At 45.6% G+C, this 23398-nt stretch overlaps 1 protein-coding gene across 4 annotated transcripts in view; it reads left to right on the top strand.

Annotated features, from left to right (window-relative positions):
• LOC115472220 (CDK5 regulatory subunit-associated protein 2-like) overlaps window positions 1–23398 on the top strand; it is a 513663-nt gene that overhangs the window by 244692 nt on the left and 245573 nt on the right. The gene's annotated exons all lie outside the window — the stretch shown is intronic.

The raw sequence follows: 23398 nt of genomic DNA, 5'->3' as shown, positions 1-23398 counted from the left end.
AATTTGTTCTTTCTTCCTTCCCTTCCTACCCCACCATTCCACAGCACACCTCCCTCCCCAAGTCCAACACCACTTTCTGTTCTCCCTCTCCCCCCAATCCGACCATCAAGCCTACTTTGTTTAGCAGCCCCTGCAGCAATGACAAACTGCCTGACTGAGTCCTGCGTCAGGTCCTTCCCTCTGCTTGCATCATGAGTCCCACCATCACGCAAACAGGAGGTACTTATGCCTGAGCTAGAGGAGCGGGACACGGTAGAGGGAAGGACATGACGCCTTCTCAGACAGTGTGTTATCGCTGCAGGTGCTGCTAATGAAGCAGGTTTGACGGTCTGGGGGGGAGGGGGGAACAGAAAGCGGTGCTGGACGGGGGAGGAGAGAGAAGGGAAACAGAAAGTGGTGCGGGACTCGGGAGGGAGAGAGAGAGGGGGGAAAAAACCGGTGCTGGACGGGAGAGAGAGGAAAACAGAAAGCTTTGCTGGATGGGGGGGAGAAGGGAAACAAAGCGGCGCTGGACGCTGAGGGGAAAAAGAAAGCGGTGCTGGACTGGTGGGGGAGAGAGAGGGGAAACAGAAGGCAGTGATGGACTTGGGGATAGGAGTGCTGGACTCGGGGGGAGAGAGAGAGGGGAAACAGAAAGCAGTGCTGGACTGGAGGGGGGAAGAGGGGAAACAGAAAGCAGTTCAGGGCTCGGGAGGGGGGTTGAAGGCAAGGAGGTTAGATAAAGCAGGAGACAGAGGAGGCTATCTAGACTTTTGACCCAAAACAATAGTAAACACTATTGAAAACAATAGCAAAAAGATTATTAGAAATAAGGGACTGTCTATGCGTGGTCCATCTGTAAAAATTCTAAAGCTGTTCCAGTTGAATAGGCAGTGTCTTAAAAGGTGGAGGACAAAATATTTCTTTAATTTTTTTTTTAAGTATATTTATTATTTTAACATATCAAAATACATACGATATATGTGCTTCATAACAGCTTTTACATACAACATCAGATGTGAACAGGTTGCATAATCCCCAACCCCCACCCTCCCTACCCACCCTCCCCTCCCCCCCTCCCAAGGTAACTCAAACCCTACAACGCAATCCACTGTTATTTTGACCCATGTGCCCTATTATACCACCAGGCCCCTCCATTCCATATAATTGCTCCATATTTGAAAGAATTGTACCACCTTCCCTCTTTTCATAGCTGTTAATTTATCCATCACACAACAAAAGTCCACTTTCGCAAATACCTGTTCCATTGTGGGGGCTACTGCTTGCTTCCACTGTCTTGCGATTAGAGTACGGGCCGCTGTGGCTATATAGGTAAGCAAACAGTTTTGTGGGTGTCGTAAATCTGCCTCGTGTATGTTAAGCAGGCATAAACCTGGGGATAGCTGGACTGAGATTCCCAGGTTACTTTGAATGTGAGTTGTCAAGTTTACCCAAAAGGACTGAATACTCTGGCATTCCCACCAGATGTGCCAAAATGTGCCCTGTGCCCCGCACCCCCGCCAGCATGTTGACGCCCCTGTTTTATATATCCGTGCCAATCTATGTGGCGTAAGGTACCACTGATATAACATCTTATACCCATTTTCCACCAGGGGCGTTGACACCGAAAAAGACAATAGGTTTTTAAATATCTTAGTCCATTTCTCAGGTGCATACATGACTGATAGCAGGGCCTCCCATTTTGCAATATATGGGGTCAAAGGAAGAGAATGATGTAGTAATGCTTTATAAATTCTGGATACTCCTCCCTTCCCCGATCCAGATCCCATTGCCAATTCCAGTTCCGTGACAGCTAATAGCAGCTCGTCTTTAGCTTTCCGCTGTATAAAGTCTCGAACCTGTATATAATGAAATCTGTCCCTGTCAGTCAGGCCATATTCATCTTTCGGGTCATCAAATGTGTGACAGTGCCCCTTGTCCCATAGTTGTCCCAATAATCTCAGTGAAAGTGCGGACCACTGCCCATATACTCCTTCCCTTTGTCACGTCTGTGGCCGTGACCACCCTAATCCTTACCCTCTTTCTGGGAGTCAGTGGCTATGCTGGCTTCTGCTTGTCTCTGTGTCTGTCTCTGTCTTAGTTTCTCTCTGGCTCTGTGTGCTGATTGCCCTACTGAACCTCACCTGTGTGGGCTATGCCTCTTCCAAGATAGCTGCCGCCGACTCCTCTTTGCCAGTATCCAAGATGGCTCCCGCTGGGCTGACTTCTCTGTGTGTCAAGCCTCTGTTTGGATGCAAGGTGATTGCTGCAGCTGTGCCTCTGGTGTGGAAGGGCTTTATTAATCACTTAGAGACTACAGCCCCTGCCTTTGCATTTCGTCTAAGGGCCCTGGTATGTAGAGTGCTCTGTACACTGCCTCATTGTTTGCTCTGTGTGAGTTTCTATGTTTGTCTAGCTAGCTTGGGCACAGCTTTGCTTGTTAGCCTGTGTGTAGCTTTGCTAGTTCTCTGTGTTTGTTCCTAGTGTATGACTTGTTAGCTTGGGCACAGCTTTAGTTGTTAGCTGGTGTATAGCTTTACTAAGTCTCCTGAGTTTGCTCTGTGTATGTTTCCAGTGTATGACTTGTTAGCTTGGGCACAGCTTTGGTTGTTAGCTGGTGTATAGCTTTACTAAGTCTCCTGAGTTCGCTTTGTATATGTTTCCAGTGTATGACTTGTTAGCTTGGGCACAGCTTTGGTTGTTAGCTGGTGTATAGCTTTACTAAGTCGCCTGAGTTTGCTTTGTATATACTAGTGTATGACTTGTTAGCTTGGGCACAGCTTTGGTTGTTAGCTGGTGTATAGCTTTACTAAGTCGCCTGAGTTTGCTTTGTATATGTTTCCTAGTGTATGACTTGTTAGCTTGGGCACAGCTTTGGTTGTTAGCTGTGTGTAGCTCTGCTAGTTCTCTGTGTATGTTCCTAGTGTATGACTTGTTAGCTTGGGCACAGCTTTGGTTGTTAGCTGTGTGTAGCTCTGCTAGTTCTCTGTGTATGTTCCTAGTGTAGGACTTGTTTGCTTGGGCATAGCTTTCCTATTAGCTTGTGCCAGTGTAATAGTCTTGTTCCTTGACTTGACCATTGCTTTAACCTGCCTACTGCCGGAACCTGGACATTCCCTGCCTGTCTGCCCTGCCTTCGCCTAGGTGCCTGGGGGCACTCCTGGATCCTCATTCCTGCTGTTCCGGCTTGCAAGTTCCAGTTCCGGTTTTCCTGTAAGTCCTGCCGGCCGCCCGAACCTGAGGGCTCAACCCTCGGGGAAAGGTGGTTAAGCGTAGGTGAAGCCTAGGTCCAGTGTGTTCCAGTCCAGCGGGTTCCGGCCCCGTGGGTTCCGCTCCAGTGTGTTCCAGTCCAGCGGGTTTCACTCCTGTGTGTTCCAGTCCAGTGGGGCCACTCCAGTGTGTTCCAGTCCAGCGGGCTCCACTCCAGTGCGCACCCGTCCGGTGCGTTCCAGTTCCATGTATTCCTGTGTAGAACTCCAGTCCGGGGTTCCGGTCCAGTCTTGTCTCATCTATACCTTGAAGGTGATCTTGCCTGCCACTGCCGCTCCACGGTAGTGGCCCAAGGACTCACGAACCTAGTGCTCCCAGGGGAGACGCCTGACAGTATGCCAAGGTCCTCGAGCACGCGACACCCTCCCCGCCGGGAAATCCAGCACATATATTATGGGGGTATTCAGATGATACTTTCATCCTGGAAACCATGCTTTCCTGCATCTGACCCACTCCCTAAGAGCCATCTGTCCCTGTAATCCCTCAATGAGGCCTCTCAGCAGTGGTAGGGGGAGCCAAGGCGCTGCCCACAGGGGAACTCCCCTCAGGCCCCATTGTGCCGCATGTGACCAGGGTTTGAGTATCCCTTTCTGCCCTATGGACAACATCTGGAATAGTGTGGCTCTATAGTATAAACAAAAATTGGGCACCCCCATTCCTCCATCCTTTCTAGATTGATACAGCACGTTCCGTTTGACTCGTGGAGGTCTCCTCCTCCATATAAAGGCAAAAACCTTCCGAGCAAGCGTCCGAAAAAACCATAAACAGATAAAGTAGTCTGGGGAGTAGAGTCATCTTCACCGCTGCTATCCTACCCATCCAGGACATACCTAGTCCCCCCCCACCGCTCTAGATCCTGAAACAGCTCTTGGGCCTTGGGCACAAAGTTTTCTTTAAAAAGGTCAGAGGTATTAGGAGTCAGATTAACCCCCAAGTACCGTATAACTTTAGACGCCCATCTAAAAGGAAAAAGAGGTTGGAGTTCAGCCTGCAGACCTGGAGGAAACTGTAAAGGCAGAAGTTCCAATTTTTGTATGTTAACCTTTAGGCCCGCTGCTTCCCCATATGAGTTAAGAATATCCATTACCACTGGCAATGAGGTCCCTGGGCTTGCCAAGGTTAACAGGACATCATCTGCGTACAGCAGGATTTTAGTTTCTTGTCTTCCTATATGTATTCCCTGTACCCTCGGCTCCTGTCTTATCATCCTAGCAAGCGGCTCCATGGTCAGAACAAACAGCAGGGGGGACAATGCACATCCCTGCCGTGTTCCGCAGAACAACTCAAAAGGCATAGTATGAATACCATTAATTTTTAGTTGAGCCAGTGGCTGTCGGTAGAGCGCCGATACCCAATGCAGAAACTGTCCGCCAAAACCAGCTCGTTGCAACAATGCAAAAAGAAAGGGTCACAGCACTCTATCGAAAGCTTTTTCTGCGTCCAATGAAAGGAACACCGCTGGCTGTCCCAATCTCTGAACTCTGCACTCGCCTAGTGTTATCAAAGGTCTGTCTGTTAGCGATAAAACCCGCCTGGTCCTCATGGACCAGACGCGGTGACACTTTTTGTAACCTATTAGCCAGAATGGTGGTAAAGATTTTATAGTCCGTCCCTAGCAGGGAAATTGGGCGGTAAGATCCACACCTCTGCGGGTCCTTCTGTCGAACAAATTCACCACCATTAACACACCAAAACTGAATCTTCCAATTTCGGACTCCTTAAAAATTCTTGGAGTCACCATTGATCGACACCTAACACTTGAGAGTCACGTGAAAAACACAACCAAGAAGATGTTCCACTCAATGTGGAAATTAAAAAGAGTAAGACCTTTCTTCCGTAACCTGGTACAATCAATGGTACTCAGCCATTTAGACTACTGCAACGCACTCTATGCTGGCTGCAAAGAGCAAATAATCAAGAAACTTCAGACAGCCCAGAACACTGCAGCTAGACTCATATTCGGCAAAACAAAATATGAAAGTGCTAAACCCCTACGAGAAAAGCTACACTGGCTCCCTCTTAAAGAATGCGTCACGTTCAAAATATATACCCTAGTTCACAAAATCATTCACGGAGATGCCCCAGCCTACATGTCAGACCTGATAGACTTACCACCCAGGAATGCTAAAAAATCATCCCGTACATTCCTTAATCTTCATTTCCCCAACTGCAAAGGTCTAAAATGTAAACTAACGCACATCAACCTTTTCCTACTTGAGCACACAATTCTGGAACGCGCTGCCGCGCAACTTAAAAACGATCTATGAACTAACTGACTTCCACAAACTACTGAAGACCCATCTCTTTAACACGGCATACCACAAAGATCAAAAAATGTGAACTCCTTCACACATATCCAAAATTGTCTTATAATATCTGCTGTTATAATACTATTATGCTTTATCATTATCATGTTACCCAAAATTCTTCTGTAATACTAAATGTCTACTTTCTTATATATTTCCACTATTCATGATGTATTGTAAGCCACATTGAGCCTGCAAAGAGGTGGGAAAATGTGGGACACAAATGCAATAAATAAATAAATAAATCTCCCACTGTTCTTTCTTTGGTTAAATGGTTAAATAAGCTGTGGTACATATGTGAAATGGAGAGGCTCTGGGCTATACTGTACGTTGTCATGCCCTGCCTAAGTGGGAAGCTATCTGGAATCCTTTTCTGAAACATTGCTCTTGCTAAACATTTGTGGGGGGGGGGTCATCATTGGGGAGGGGGAAGATAATAAAAACTTTGTTAGAAGTCTTGGAAGTATGCACTCACTTTTGCCATTCCAGTTTTGAGATTTGACTACATATTGTTCAGGTTTTTTTCTGTTTAGTGGAGGTTGTGTTCCTCCCTCATTGGCTACTTGATTAAGTAGAGATGAACTAAAAGGAGGGACTACAATTATATACTATTCCACCAAAGTTATATAGCAAAAATTCAATTAAGAATAGATAAATATTTTTATCCCAAATTGCTGTTTATTACTATACTATTTTTTATCTAGCTCATATGAGATTACAAACATATACAAAATATTTCTTCACAAAACAATGGTTATTATATTGCTATTCCATATTCATATCCAATCAATATAATATAATCCATAGACTGTATTCTGAAGTCCTAACAATCAAAGAGTAATGCAAAAGTTCATATATTTCAAAATGATGTTAATTCCGTTGTACCATTATACTGTGTTGATTCCTTGCATTTATATCCTTATTCACTCAATTGCCGATAACATTGGCTGAGTGATTAATCGAAACTGATGTTCTTAATTTCTCTTGAATTCTCTGTATACAAAGCAAAATTTCTCTTGCAGCAGCTCTACACAGTGCTGTGTTTCGCCATTGGCGTCCTCAGGAGCTGTTTAAAAGTCGCTGTGATAGCGGTATATCAGTATGAATCATCCGTTGTATATATTTATCAACTGCGGTAGCTGTAAATGTAATATAATATTAATCTCATATCAACTAATTTACTTTTCTAAACTTCTGTATCAAACAAAGAATTATATTCACCTGGAAAACGTTCTTCCCGTATGGGTTGAACAAGGATGTGGAATGGGCAGAAGTAATTTAACATTGGTTAGTAGCAATTACCTTAATTAAATCTGCAATAGCAGGTTGAATTATTTCTTTGAAATGATTTAACTAGTGGGAGGTCCCTATGAAGATATTTAAATGGTTAGAAGGAAACTGTTGCGCATGTGCTTTTGCTTCTCATTGACTAGAAGAACATAGGACGAACCTACCTGATGGGTCTCCCGTCTGAGGGAATGTGTCAGTGAGGAATAGGATGAATATCATGTAATTGTAAGTAAAGATAAATGTTTGATACAGAAGTTTAGAAAACTAAATTAGTTGATATGAGATTAATATTATATTACATTTACAGCTACTGCAGTTGATAAATATATACAACAGATGATTCATACTGATATACCGCTATCATAGCGACTTTTAAACAGCTCCTGAGGACGCCAATGGCGAAACACGGCACTGTGTGGAGCTGCAAGAGATCTTGCTGGTTAATTTAAAATCTTCAATTCATTGAAATATTTTAATGTATTGGGGTTTTTTTTTTCAAATTTTTAACTTCTAACATTTCAACACTCCATTTGTATGCTTCATAGTAACATAGTAGATGACGGCAGAAAAAGACCTGCACGGTCCATCTAGTCTGCCCAACAAGATAAACTCATATGTGCTACTTCTTGTGTATACCTTACCTTGATTTGTATCTGCCATTTTCAGGACACAGACCGTAGAAGTCTTGCCCAGAACTAGCCCCACCACCCAAACACCAGCCCCGCCTCCCAATCTCGGCTAAGCTTCTGAGGATCCATTCCTTCTGCACAGGATTCCTTTATGTTTATCCCACGCATGCTTGAATTCCGCTACTGTTTTCATCTCCACCACCTCCCACGGGAGGGCATTCCAAGTATCTACCACTCCGTGAAAAAATACTTCCTGACATTTTTCTTGAGTCTGCCCCCCTTCACTCTCATATCATGTCCTCTCGTTCTACCGCCCTCCCATCTCCGGAAAAGGTTCGTTTGCGGATTAATACCTTTCAAATATTTGAACGTCTGTATCACCCCTGTTTCTCCTTTCCTCCAGGGTATACATGTTCAGGTCCGCAAGTCTCTCCTCATACGTCTTGTAACGCAAATCCCATACCATTCTCGTAGCTTTTCTTTGCACCGCTTCCATTTTTTTTTTTTTTAAATCCTTAGCAAGGTACGGCCTCCAGAACTGAACACAATACTCCAGATGGGGCCTCACCAATGACTTATACAGGGGCATCAACACCTCTTTTCTTCTGCTGGTCACACCTCTCTCTATACAGCCTAGCAACCTTCTAGCTACGGCCACCGCCTTGTCACACTGTTTCGTCGCCTTCAGATCCTCAGATACTATCACCCCAAGATCCCTCTCCACGTCCGAAACTATCAGACTCTCCCCGCCTAACACATACTTCTCCCGTGGATTTCTACTCCCTAAGTGCATCACTTTGCATTTCTTCGCATTGAATTTTAATTGCCAAACCTTAGACCATTCTTCTAGTTTCCGCAGATCCTTTTTCATGTTTTCCACTCCCTCCCCAGTGTCCACTCTGTTACAAATCTTAGTATCGTCCCAAAAAGGCAAACTTTACCTTCTAACCCTTCGGCAATGTCACTCACAAATATATTGAATAGAATCGGTCCCAGCACCGATCCCTGAGGCACTCCACTACTCACCTTTCCCTCCTCCGAGTGAATTCCATTCACCACCACCCTCTGGTTTCTGTCCGTCAACCAGTTCCTAATCCAGTTCACCACTTCAGGTCCTATCTTCAGCCTGTCCAGTTTATTCAAGAGCCTCCTGTGGGGAACCGTGTCAAAAGCTTTGCTGAAATCTAAGTAGATTACGTCCATAGCACGTCCTTATTCAATTCTCCAGTCACCCAGTCAAAGAATTCAATGAGATTCGTTTGACACGATTTCCCTTTGGTAAAACCATGTTGTTTCGGTTCTTGCAACTTATTGGCTTCCAGGAAATTCACTATCCTGTCCTTTAGCATCGCTTCCATTACTTTTCCAATAACCGAAGTGAGGCTTACCGGCTTGTAGTTTCTAGCTTCTTCCCTATCACCACTTTTGTGAAGAGGGACCACCTCCGCCGTTCTCCAGTCACACGGAACCTCTCCCGTCTGCAAGGATTTATTAAACAATCTTTAAGAGGACCCGCCAGAACCTCTCTGATCTCCCTCAATATCCTGGGGTGGATCCCATCCGGTCCCATGGCTTTGTCCACCTTTCGGTTTCCTAGTTGTTCATACACACTCTCTTCTGTGAACGGTGCTAAATCCACTCCACTCTCACATGTACTTTTGTCAGTCCATCTCGGTCCTTCTCCAGGATTTTCTTCTGTGAAAACAGAACAAAAGTATCTATTTAGCAAATTTGCCTTTTCTTCATCATTTTCTACATAGCGGTTCGCAGCATCTTTCAGTCTCACAATTCCCTTTTTAGTCATTTTCCTTTCTCTAATATACCTGAAGACATTTTTGTCACCCCTCCTTACCTTTCTAGCCATTTGTTCTTCCGCATGCGCTTTCACCAGACGTATCTCTCTCTTGGCTTCCTTCAGTTTCATCCGGTATTCCTCTCCGTGTTCCTCTTTTTCAGTTTTTCTGTATTTCTGGAACGCCAACTCTTTAGCCTTTATTTTCTCAGCCACTTGCTTGGAGAACCATATCGGTTTCCTTTTTCTCTTGCTTTTATTTACTCTCCTTACATAGAGGTTTGTGGCCCTATTTATAGTTTCTTTCAGCCTGGACCACTGCCCTTCCACTTTTCGTACGTCCTCCCAGCCCATCAGCTCCTTCCTCAGGTATTCCCCCATTTTACTAAAGTCAGCACGCTTGCAATCCAGGACTTTCAGTTTTGAGTGGCCACCCTCCTCTTCAGCCATCATATCAAACCAAACCGTTTGATGGTCACTGCTGCCCAGATGGGCACCCACTCGGACATTTGATACACTATCCCCATTTGTGAGTACCAGATCTAGCGTCGCTCCCTCCCTTGTGGGTTCCGTCACCATTTGTCTGAGCAAAGCACTTTGAAATGCATCCATGATCTCTCTACTTCTTTCCGATTCCGCAGATGGAACATTCCAATCTACATCCGGCAGATTGAAATCTCCCAACAACAGCACCTCTCTTTTCTTCCCAACTTTTGAATATCAGCGATCCGTTCTTTATCTAGTTCCTCCAATTGTGTCGGGGGTCTGTAGACAACACCCACGTGGACAGAGGTTCTATCCTCTCTTTTTAAGGTGATCCATATCACTTCTTCCTTTCCCCAGGTCCCTGTCATTTCAGTCGCTGTGATATCATTTCTCACATACAGAGCTAATCCTCCACCTTTACGCCCCTCTCTATCCTTCCTAAAAAGATTATAGCCTGGTATGTTTGCATCCCATTCATGGGAACCATTGAGCCATGTCTCTGTGACTGCAACTATGTCCAAGTCTGCCTCCAACATCAGGGCTTGAAGGTCATGAACTTTATTGCTTAGACTGCGAGCATTTGTGGTCATCGCTTTCCATCTACTTTTCCTAGTATGTGTTTCGGTTTTAGTGATTTGGGGGGTGTCTTTTCTCTTCGGGTACCTTCATATCTTTTTGTTCCACCTTCCTTGCTTTTTCTTTTTCTTCCGCCTCAGTTTTATTTTCAGGAACATCACAGTGCTGTAGTGGAGCAAAAGAATTCTGTAGGGGCAACACTTGTGAGGTGGGATGCTTCTGTGTCACATAACGAAGCCTGCCTGAGCCTACTGTGAACCATCTATTCTTAAGTGGTATTATCCTTTGAGGCAGTGGTGAGAATTTGGTATGATTCTGTGCAGTATGATTTTGTGCAGTCCTAGAAGTTGCTTTAAGTGCATTCAATTCCTGCTTTACTTTGCTGAGCTCCTGTTTTAAACTAGCGAGCTGAAGACAGATAGGACAAGCTTTAAGTCTCCAGATGCTTGGCCTTGAAATTAAAGCACCACAATTATTACAGAGAATAAAAGTAATCCTGATTTGTTGAAATGGGTATGAACAGGTGTACTATGATGGGGTTGTAATTAGGGTGGGGTTAATTTATGATACGTAGTATATTTGGGAAAGCTATATAGGAAGTGTCAGTCTTGGGGTGGGTGGGCTTAAGCTTAAGACCTATGGAATGTGTTTGCTGTAACCTATCTCTAGAACAGCATTGAAATGCCCAGAGCCACAACTGTAAGGTAGGTGTAATCAGAAAATAGTCTTATCTGAGAGCTCCCAAATCCGTCCAGCTTCAGTGCAGAGACAAAAACCACGTGGAAAGAAGCTCCACCTGTGCTATGCAAATGCCTTACAACAAAAGCAGACTTCAATTGAAAGCAGCAAAAAAACAAAAATTTTCAGTGACACTTAGCTTTTTATCTGTGAGTCATCTGAGATCCAGAAATTTGTAGCCCAGTTTTTGTTATTGCTGGCCCCATTTATGGAATTCTTTGCCGCTACCAGTAATATCTGTAACTGTCTGAGTCGGCTTATAACTCCTATTTACTTGTAAACATGCTACCGGCAGTATTTTATACACGTCCATATATTACTGAATGTGCCTGTTTTATATAAAATGTAGTTGGAATTTATCATAAGAGTTGTGATAAAATGGATGTTTCTCGAGTCGGTTTCAATCACTATAAGTTTCCTCCCTATTGATTTCTTCACTCCAGTAAAATCTTGGGTTAGAAGTTTATAACCCACATTAAGAGTGTCTCTAGTGTATCATTAACCGACTGTAGCGTTACTATGGGGGCAATAGTGTTCCACTCCGACATAGAAAGATGTTTCATACTGTTAAGACTGGGCTTTTCCTCCTGCTCTCCAGCAGGCCTCACTGGCCTGTAGCTCCTGAGCAGGACTCCGGCCGGTCTCTTCGCAGCACCCTGAACACAGCAGCCTTCAGGATCCTAGGTCCCTTGTTCACTCAGAGTGACCTTGTTCTTAATATGCAAATTAGATGTAGATTAGACAGTTCTCAACAACAGCACATTCATCAGGCAGCTCTTTATTCCAGCCCCCTGGGCACACTTCCAGCTTAAACACTTTCACAGGTCTTCCCACTGAGCCCTCACACACAAACACCTGGTCCCAGTGCTAACAGCCCCTCTGGCCTGAACAGGATGTTCTTCCCTCACTCTGAGGGTACAGGTCTGTCCTCCAGCCCCTGGCTGCTAGTTCCTTGTTCTTAATAAATAGCTCTATCTACACACAGTCTACCAAAAGTCCACAGAGTTCAGCCAGTACCTTCAAGGGGATCTTCTTCCTCCAACTGCCAGGTCTCCATCTTCTCTCTCTCCTTTCAAAACTCAGGTAGGTATAAGGTGGTTGATTAGGCTCTTCCCCCCAATTCCAGGCAGGACCCAGCCCATAACAACTTACACCTGTTTCCAGCCCAGGACTCTCCTTGGGCCTAGCAACCTCCACCTGGACATTCCCCTACTGGCTCCCTCTAGTGACTCATCCTGGGCATTTCCCCCATTTCTATAGGAACAGTGCCACCTAGTGGCCCACCCAGGACAGGACAACCCCTTACTCTTCACATACCCCCACCCTTAAGCTAATTGCTGCTCTACCTGAGCAACCCTTTAAATCTTTTCCATTTAGGAGAGGCAATTCTTCAAAGAGGGCATATTTTCCAGGCTCATCCCTGTTCTATCCCTGGGCCTCACCACCCCATCTAGGCTCCTCATACCCCTCTTAGCACTTCACATGGCTCGGGCCTTCCCCTTTCACTAGGCCCTGAGGGGCTGTCACTGCAGCAGGCCCTGTCTGACCCTCATCCCCTGCAGCCCCCTCCTACCTCCTGGGTGCCTGCCTTTACCATGATCCCTCCGAAGGAGGGGTCACCTAGCTCGCCTAGGTCCCATATCTTCCTCTTAGCACCTCACATGGCTTGGCCCTTCCCCCCGTTCCCGGGGACCTGAGGTGTCTAACTGCAGCAGGTCCTATCTGACCCTCATCCCCTGGAACCACCTCCTACCTCCTGGGGCATCCGACCTCACCACGATCCCTCCGAGAAAAGGGGTCACCTGACGACTCCTTCAGGCTCCCTGCAGCAGGTCCTATCTGACCCTCATCCCCTGCAGAATTCACGACCAGGCTGGCTCCCTGCAGCAGGTCCCTTCTGACCTTCATCCCCTGCAAGTCCCCCAAAACCTGGTTCTCAGTGTCCATCTTTGTTAGATCTTTTCCATCGGCGATGACTCAGGCAAGTGCTCCCAAAGCCTGGCCTTCTCCTCTCCGGCTTGAACTGCCTCCGGCTTCTCAGGCCTCCATCCTTCCTGGCCGTCCGATGGGGTGCAGCCTGTAATCACAAAAAACAAATCCAAGTGCAAATCCAAATGTGACCTGTTTACTCTCCTGGACCCCACACTTGCGCTGCACCTCCTTATGGCCTCCTCCATCCCCTACAGCCACTCCCAAGCCTCCAGATCTTATGAATCCAACCTCGCTTTCCCCCTAGGTACCCTTTACCTGGGGTAGGTGAGTAAAGTGCTTTTGCTAGCGTTGGCCCCCTCGACGGACTTCTGGAATACGGGCTTCTGGAACCTCCATCTCACGCCGGCCCCTCATCTGGTCCAATCTGGAACTACCTCCGATTTGCTGAGAGCTCTCTTCTCCCACGTGGAAGTTCAGTGCAGAACCCACCATTGCCACCCCTTGTTAAGACGAGGCTTCTCCTCCCGCTCTCCAGCAGGCCTCACTGGCCTGTGGCTCTTGAGCAGGGCTCCGGCCAGTCTCTTGCCAGCACCCTGGGCACACCAACCTTCAGAATCCTAGGTCCCTTGTTCACTCAGGGTGACCTTGTCCTTAATATGCAAATTAGATGTAGATTAGACAGTTCTCAACAACAGCATATTCATCAGGCAGCTCTTTATTCCAGCCCCCTGGGCACACTTCTTCCAGCTTAAACACTTTCACAGGTCTTCCCACTGAGCCCTCACACACAGACACCTGGGCCCAGTGCTAACAGCCCCTCTGGCCTGAACAGGATGTTCTTCCCTCACTCTGAGGGTACAGCTCTGTCCTCCTGCCCCTGGCTGCTAGTTCCTTGTTCTTAATAAACAGCTCTATCTACACACAGTCCACCAAAAGTCCCCTTCAAGGGGATCTTCTTCCTCTAGCTGCCAGGTCTCCATCTTCTCTCTCTCCTTTCAAAACTCAGGTAGATATAAGGTTTTTGACTAGCTTATCCACCTCTTTAGACTCTTCCCCCTAATTTCAGGCAGGACCCAGCCCATAACAACTTACACCTGTTTCCAGCCCAGGACTCTCCTTGGTCCTAGCAATCTCCACCTGGACATTCCCCTACTGGCTCCCTCTAGTGGCTCATCTTGGGCATTTCCCACAGTGCCACCTCGTGGCCTACCCAGGACAGGACAGCCCCTTACTCTTCACAATACTCTTCACTACATAGAAATATTTGGCTAAATCGCTTTATGCAATTATTGGGTCATAAAAGTGTCACTAAAACACATTTTTCTGTTTTAACAGGTATTTGTCTTAGACTGTTTGAATTTCATTATTAATCTAGATTGTGAGTTTCAAATACATTTCATTACCATCTAAGAAGGAAACACTAAATAAATCACACAATATTCTATGTAAACTAAAAGACATTTTTATATTAGGCTAATATCCTTAATACTGTAGCGAGTTTTAAAATATTGGAAAACTCAAAAACACTAAGATGGAGTCAGCAGTCCAGCAGCGAGAGGGGTGCTATCCAGTCTTTTGCATTGAGTGTCACATGTATGATTATCTCCCAGTTGGTGAGATGTCATATGTTTGCGCCCGATGCAAAGAGCTCCTAGCTCTTAGAGAACATGTCCATTCTCTTGAGGCTAGAGTAGCAGAGGGAGACAGAGAGGTACATAGAGGAGACCTACAGGGATGTTGTAGAGAGGTCCCACCTCCAGTCTAGTAGCCCTTGTGCTACCTTGGAGGAGGGAGGTCTCCTAGAAGGAGAGCATCACCCTGGTGAAGTAGGAAGTACTCCTGTAGCCAGGACCTGCCCACCAGGGGATGTACTATCCTCTCGCACCGAGGATATATCTCCAGGTGCTGCCCGGGAGGGAACGGTTAGGACAGCTGTTGTAGTTGGTGATTCGATCATTAGGCATATAGATAGCTGGGTGGCTGGTGGACGTGAGGATCGCCTGGTGACTTGCCTGCCTGGTGCGAAGGTGGCGGACCTCACGCGTCACCTAGATAGGATTTTAGATAGTGCTGGGGAGGAGTCTGCTGTCTTGGTACATGTGGGTACCAATGACATAGGAAAATGTGGGAGAGAGGTTCTGGAAGCCAAATTTAGGCTCTTAGGTAGAAAGCTCAAATCCAGATCCTCTAGGGTAGCATTTCCACGTGCAGGGCCCAAGAGACAGGCAGAGCTCCAGAGTCTCAATGCGTGGATGAGACGATGGTGCAGGGAGGAGGGTTTTAGATTTGTTAGGAACTGGGCAACATTCTGGGGAAGGGGGAGCCTATTCCAAAAGGATGGGCTCCACCTTAACCAGGGTGGGACCAGGCTGCTGGCGTCGGCATTTAAAAAGGAGATAGAGCAGCTTTTAAACTAGAAATGGGGGGAAGGCCGACAGTCGCTCAAAAGCGCATGGTTCGGGAAAAGGTATCTTGCAAAGATACCTCACAAACAGGGAAGATAGGGTTTCTGGATAGTGAGGTTGCACAACAGACCATGGTAGGCCAGGTGCCCTTAAATACAACTAAAGATCAGACAAAAGATGTCAAATCAATAGTGTCAGGTACTAAGCATCATGCAAATAAGAACAACAAACATACTCTGAAATGTCTATATGCAAATGCTAGGAGTCTAAGAAATAAGATGGGAGAGTTGGAATATATTGCACTAAATGAAAAATTGGATATAATAGGCATTACTGAGACCTGGTGGAAGGAGGATAACCAGTGGGACACTGTCATACCGGGGTACAAAGTATATCGTAGTGATAGGGTGGACCGGACTGGTGGAGGGGTAGCAATGTATATTAACGAGAGCCTTGACTCGGATAGATTACAAATTCAGCAGGACACAAATCACACCTTTGAATCACTGTGGGTTGAAATTCCATGTATAAAAGGGAAAAAAATGGTGATAGGAGTTTACTACCGTCCGCCTCGCCAGGATGAGCAGGTAGACACAGAAATGATAAAAGAAATCAGAGACGCGAACAAAATGGGCAATGTGATAATAATGGGTGACTTCAATTATCCAAATATAGACTGGGTAAATGTAACATCGGGACACGCTACAGAGATACAATTCCTTGATGAAATCAAGGACAGCTTTATGGAGCAACTGGTGCAGGAGCCGACGAGAGAGGGAAAAATTCTAGACTTGGTCTTTAGTGGAGCGCATGATCTGGTGAGGGACGTTATGGTACTGGGGCCGCTTGATAACAGTGACCATAATATGATCAGTTTTGACATCGACCTTGAAGTAACTGTACACAGAAAGTCAAGTACGTTAGCGTTTAACTTTAAAAAAGGAGACTATGATAAAATGAGAAGAACGGTAAAAAAAAAAACTTAGGGGGGCAACTGAGAGAGTAAAAACTGTACAACAGGCGTGGACGCTGTCCAAAAATACCATCCTGGAGGCCCAGGCCATACATATTCCGCAAATTAGAAAAGAAAGACGGAAGTCCAAAAGACACCCGGCCTGGTTGAAAAGTGAGGTGAAGGAAGCTATTAGGGCTAAAAGAAACGCCTTCAGAAAATGGAAGAAGGAACCTTCTGAAAATAACAAGAAACAGCATAAGGAGTGTCAAAGCAAATGCAAGGCGCAGATTAAGAAGGCCAAGAGGGAGTATGAAAAAAAGATAGCATTAGAGGCAAAAAAAACATGGTAAAAATTTTTTTCGGTATATTAAAAGCAGGAAGCCGGCAAAAGAATCGGTTGGGCCGCTGGATGACCGAGGGGTAAAAGGGGCGATCAAGGAAGACAAGATGTAGCGGAGAGACTGAATGAATTCTTTGCTTCGGTCTTCCCCGAGGAAGATTTGGGTGGGACACCGGTGTCGGAAATGGTATTTCAAGCGGACAAGTCGGAGAAACTTACTGACTTCACGGTAAACCTGGAGGACGTAATGGGGCAGTTCGGCAAACTGAAGAGTAGCAAATCTCCTGGACCGGATGGTATTCATCCTAGAGTACTGATAGAACTGAAAAACGAGCTTGCGGAGCTACTGCTAGTGATATGCAACTTATCCTTAAAATCGAGCATGGTACCGGAAGATTGGAGGGTGGCCAATGTAACACCCATTTTTAAAAAAGGCTCCAGGGGAGATCCGGGAAATTATAGACCGGTGAGTCTGACGTCGGTGCTTGGGAAAATGGTAGAGGCTATTATTAAAAACAAAATTACAGAGCACATCCGAGGACATGGATTACTGAGACCAAGTCAGCATGGCTTTTGTGTGGGGAAATCTTGCCTGACCAATTTACTTCAATTCTTTGAAGGAGTGAACAAACATGTGGACAAAGGGGAGTCGGTTGATATTGTGTATCTGGATTTTCAAAAGGCGTTTGACAAGGTACCTCATGAAAGGCTACAGAGGAAATTGGAGGGTCATGGGATAGGAGGAAATGTCCTATTGTGGATTAAAAACTGGTTGAAGGATAGGAAACAGAGAGTGGGGTTAAATGGGCAGTATTCACAATGGAGAAGGGTAGTTAGTGGGGTTCCTTCAGGGTCCGTGCTAGGACCGCTGCTTTTTAATATATTTATAAATGATTTAGAGATGGGAGTAACTAGCGAGGTAATTAAATTTGCTGATGACACAAAGTTATTCAAAGTCGTTAAATCACGACAGGATTGTGAAAAATTACAAGAGGACCTTACAAGACTGGGAGACTGGGCGGCTAAATGGCAGATGATGTTTAATGTGAGCAAGTGCAAGGTGATGCATGTGGGAAAAAAGAACCCGAATTATAGCTACGTCATGCAAGGTTCCACGTTAGGAGTTACGGACCAAGAAAGGGATCTGGGTGTCATCGTCGATAACACACTGAAACCTTCTGCTCAGTGTGCTGCTGCGGCTAAGAAAGCGAATAGAATGTTGGGTATTATTAGGAAAGGTATGGAAAACAGGTGTGAGGATGTTATAATGCCGTTGTATCGCTCCATGGTGCGACCGCACCTTGAGTATTGTGTTCAATTCTGGTCGCCGCATCTCAAGAAGGATATAGTAGAATTGGAAAAGGTGCAGCGAAGGGCGACTAAAATGATAGCGGGGATGGGACGACTTCCCTATGAAGAAAGACTAAGGAGGCTAGGGCTATACAGCTTGGAGAAGAGACGGCTGAGGGGAGACATGATAGAGGTATATAAAATAATGAGTGGAGTGGAACAGGTGGATGTGAAGCTTCTGTTCACGCTTTCCAAAAATACTAGGACTAGGGGGCATGCGATGAACTACAGTGTAGTAAATTTAAAACAAATCGGAGAAAATTTTTCTTCACCCAACGTGTAATTAAACTCTGGAATTCGTTGCCGGAGAAAGCGGTGAAGGCGGTTAGCTTAGCAGAGTTTAAAAAGGGGTTGGACGGTTTCCTAAAGGACAAGTCCATAAACCGCTACTAAACGGACTTGGAAAAATCCAAAATTCCAGGAATAACATGTATAGAATGTTTGTACGTTTGGGAAGCTTGCCAGGTGCCCTTGGCCTGGATTGGCCGCTGTCGTGGACAGGATGCTGGGCTCGATGGACCCTTGGTCTTTTCCCAGTATGGCATTACTTATGTACTTATGTAGATTGTGAGACACATTCTGGTAAGCCCCTCCTCCCTTTTTCTCAGATACATACACCTAGTATCATCTATGTATAACTCATATACACAGTATAAAATATTAGATGTATAAAGTGCACCAATAGAACAAGTTACATTATTAATTTAATATATGGATGTTTTTTATAGGTATGTTACACCACATAAAGTTTTCATGGCAGCCTTTATTCAAAATTTAAACTCTTTGGTCAACTACTGACATTTTGATACAAGACTATTGGTCCTCATATGTTCCTTTGGTTTTTTTAATTTTATATGTAATTTTTATGCTTAGTGTTTTACATATTATTTTACATATTCTTTTATTATCAGCATGGTAGTATTTCAATTCATACTATGTTTGAGGTCATGTATACCTTTCAACTTGATTGTTTACATAATTTTATGGATGTACATTCTTGTGTGGTTGAATTTTATGTTTATGTATCTGTTTTTTTATGTAGACCCCTGAGGCAGGCGCTTATGCGCCGAAACACGGCCCGTGTTGGGTCTCGCTCTCAATAAAGGCGGCAATTATCTCTTTCTTGGAGGCCCAGTGTTGTTTTTTTTTGTTCTTATTCTTTGCTGCTAGCCATGTGCCAGCTTGTATCTACATCTCAATTTAAGAAGCAGTTAAAAACCTGGTTGTTTTGTAAGGCGTTTGGTTGATGGGTGGGTATTGAGGCTTGCTGGGTTTTTTGCTTGTATGTTTTTTGTACTTTTTGTGCATTTTATGAATGTTTTATTGTTCCTCACCTAGATGGTTGGATAGGTGGGTTATAAATAAATAATATTTCATCCAGGCTGTTGCAGACCATTACAGGCATGTTAAGGGAATGAAAAGCCCAGGGCCGGTCTTAGCAATTGCGGAGCCCTGTGCCTACTAGTTCAAGCCCCCCCCCCCTCCCCACACACACACAGTCCCACCTAGCCCTGCCCTTTGTTGACAAGATATGTTTTATTTCAAATAAAGACAAATCAAGCAAATCTTGTATAGAAAAACTAATTCAAACATGTAAAATGCTATAATAGGAAACCTTTGAGTTTAAAAAGCAAAACCATGTGCATGTAAGGACTGGATAAATGGATTAAAATGAATCCCCTTAATATGTAATACTTGGTAGCAATAATGAAACAGTGATTGAATATTCAGATAGCAAGCAGCCTGAGCCAACAGATTTATTTTCCAATTAACATAATTAACTTTGTATGAACTTGGCTACTAGTAGTGTGCTGAACTGGACAATGCTGGCACATTTAGCCACACCCTTTTACTAGCCATGGCGCAAATAAACAGTAATCATTGAAAATATTACACCAGTACAGGAGAAGAAAAATAATTTTTTGTTTTTTTTTCATTATAAATAATTTCTGTAAGAAACACATTGCTATACATTGCAAAATAAGATAGGAGATGTAAATTCTCAAATTGGACATATTCCAAACGATAAAATGAAAATAAAATGTTTTTTTCTACCTTTGTTGTCTTTGTTTTTCTGATCATGTCCCAGTCTCTGATTCTGCTGCTCTCTATCTGCTCCCTTAATTCCACTTCCGGGGCTTCCTTTCCATTTATTTCTTTACTTTCCTCCTTTCTTCTTCATTTCTTGCCCTACATCCATAGGTAAAAGCTGGGTCCTCCGCAAACTTGACTGGAGGAGGTATAGTGTAAAGGACTTAAATACAAGCAGGCATACGCCACTTCCTTCTCGTACAGGAGTACACAGCTATGGAACGCACTACCCACAGCCCTGAAAACCATGGATGATCTAATTAACTTTCGCAAATCTTTGAAGACACACCTCTTCAACAAAGCCTACAAAGAGAACCCTTAACGACACAAAATCACCACACCAACCCACCCAGATATCAAAATACACCTCGGACACTACCCTATCTAACACCTTCTTCTCTAATTCCTCACCCAATCTCTGCTTATTACTGATTGTATCTAAGATCCTGTCATGACTATGTCATAACAACACTCTGTAAGCCACATTGAGCCTGCAAATAGGTGGGATAATGTGGGGTACAAATGCAATAAATAAATAAATAGTGTGGATTCAGCTTTTGGCAATTTTCTCCAGCCATGTGCAGTTTTTCCTCCTCTTTTCCCTTTCCCCCATCTCTGTCAGAATGCATCTCCTTCCTCTTTCTTCCCTCTCCTCCATCCATGTCCAGCATTTCTCCTCTCTCTCTTTCCTCCCCTCCATCCATGTTCATGTCACTTCATCTGACGTCCTCACTCTTCTTCCCTCCATCCATGTCCAGGATTTCAACTCTCCCCCTCCATCCTTGTCCAGAATTTCTCCTCTCCCCTAAATCCATTTTCATCCCCTCCCTTCCATTCGTCCCGCATTTCTCCTCTCCCTCCATCCGTGTGCATCTCCTTCCTCTGTCTTCCCTCCCCTCCATCTGTATCCAGAATTTCTTCCTTCTCCCCTGTCCATGTGCATCTCCTCCTTTGTCTTCCCCCTCCATTCATGTCCAGCATTTCTCCTCTCCCCCTCTCCTCCATCCATGTGCATTTACTTCCTCTGTCTTTCCTGCCCTCCATCCATGTCCAGCATTTCTCCTCTCTCCTTTCCCCTCAATTCGTATGCATCTCCTTCTGTCTTTCCTTCCCTTCAACATTTCTCCTCTTCCCTGCCCTCCATCCATGTCCAGCATTTCTCATGCTCTCCCCTCCATCCATCCATGTCCAGCAGCTCTCGTCTCCCCCGCACTCCCCTCCCATCCATGTCCAGCGATTCTCCTCTGCCTTTCCCTCCATGTCCAGTGACTCGCCCCAGCCCCCAACTTACCCCCCCCTTTTCAGTCCCCAAGTTTCAGTTCCAACTCCAGCCCCTCCTGCCCGCCCTCAGCTTTCCCCACAGCCCTCCTTTTCTTCCAGCCACCCTGCGTTTAAAAGTTTGCAGCGGCTGCAGTGAAAACAACAAGCTCGCCTCTACCTTCCCTTCTCTCAGGGTCCCGCCTTCACGGAAACAGGAAATTGCATCAGAGAAAGGCGGGACACAGAGAGAAGGGAAGGTAGAGGCGAGCTTGGTGCTTTTGCTGCAGCCGCTGCGAGTTTTTAAATGCAGGCGGCTGGAAGGAAAGGAGGGCTGTCAGAAAGCTGAGAGCGGGCAGGTGAGGATTGAATGGCAGGGAGCGGGAGGAAGCACCACAGGGCCCCTGGAGGCGTGAGGCCCTGTGCGATCGCTCCTGACGCCCCTGCCTAAGACCAGCCCTGGAAAGGCCTTTCTGTGAGGGAAGGCTATATAGTCAGAGGTGAGAGTGAGAGAGGCCATGACGAACTGCATATGTTGTGAGGTGGCAGGCTGAGGCCCACAGTGACAGCTAGGACAGACTAGAAGCTGCCAGTGTCAAAATTTGCTAAAGCTGTGGTAGACTGGCATGGGCTGCCCCTCTGTATGGTTGAGTGGAGGAGGTGTTCTTAACTCCCGGCAGACATAGTGGATCCTGAATGATGCACTGTTCATATATGAGTCTAAAACCTGGGTCCTGGGCCTACATATCCTGTGATAGGGTGCCTCTTCCTGTTCTTCCTGTGTTCCATATATTCTTCATGCAAGATGGCTTGTACAACCCATTCATTTGAGTCACTCCTGGCTCATACCACCCACACCCGGTGAAACCCACCTCCAGCATTCTCACAGCCCCACATGCACATACAGTCAGACCCAGGGGGCAAACACTAAGACAGGCACACACATCTAGATTATTGGGCAACAAGACACACACAGACATAACTGAGCAGGGAGTGTAGACAAATTACTACTACTACTACTTAACATTTCTAAAGCGCTGTACAGTTTAACAAAGAAGGACAGTCCCTGCTCAAAGGAGCTTACAATCTAAAGGATGAAATGTCAAGTTGGGGCAGTCTAGATTTCCTGAATAGAGGTATAATGGTTATGTGCCGAAGGCGACATTGAAGAGGTGGGCTTTGAGTAAGGTGTCACGTTTACAAAGCTGGAAACTGGGTTTGTGAGCCCTTGGGCCACTGCCGAGGAGCGGCAGTGGCAGGCAAAACCACCCCATGCTAGAGACAGGGCAGAACTCTGACAAACAGTAGGCTTCACCTGCACCTGGCCACTTTCCACCAAGAGTTGAGCTCAAGGCTTCAGGTGGCCAGCAGGACTTACTGGACAGGGCAGGACTGGCTAACAGCTAGGCAGCACAGGGCAGCAAGGCAGGGAAAGGATTAGTTAAAGGATAGGACTGAAAGCTGCGATCAGCCACTGAAACAGGGAACAAACACAGCTAGACAAGAGACTGAACTGAAAGCTGCAAGCAGCCACTGAAGCAGGGAACAAACACAGATAAACCCAGAACTAGACAAAGACCTATAAACAAGACACAAGTCTGGGAAACAAGCAATACAGTAAACAAGCAATACCCTAAACTACACATAGACTAACTAGAACAGGCAAGACTTCAGGCAAGAACAAGAGCAAGGAAACAAACTCAGGCTGAAGTGCAACAAGCACCAACATACCAGGGCCTTAGACGCAATGCAAAGGCAAAACAGCAAGGTTTCAGAATGGCTAATAAGCCCAGCAGCACCTGGAGCTCACTGCAACAATCGCCAGGAAACTACGGGTGCTGTGTAGGTTCAATCCAAGCAAGCAAGTCTGGCAGCCCGGAAGATCCGGACTGGACTGGGCTGAAATCTGGAACGGGTGACGGTCCACAGCAGCCACCGGTTCTGGCCACCAGAGGGCGAGGTGAGCACAGACGTAACATAAGGATTTGAAGATGGGCAGGGA

The sequence above is a fragment of the Microcaecilia unicolor genome, chromosome 6 (genome assembly GCF_901765095.1).
Source record: "Microcaecilia unicolor chromosome 6, aMicUni1.1, whole genome shotgun sequence".
Lineage (NCBI taxonomy): Eukaryota > Metazoa > Chordata > Amphibia > Gymnophiona > Siphonopidae > Microcaecilia > Microcaecilia unicolor.
The sequence above is the reverse complement of the archived record's forward strand: the minus strand, read 5'-3'. Positions and strand labels throughout refer to the sequence as shown.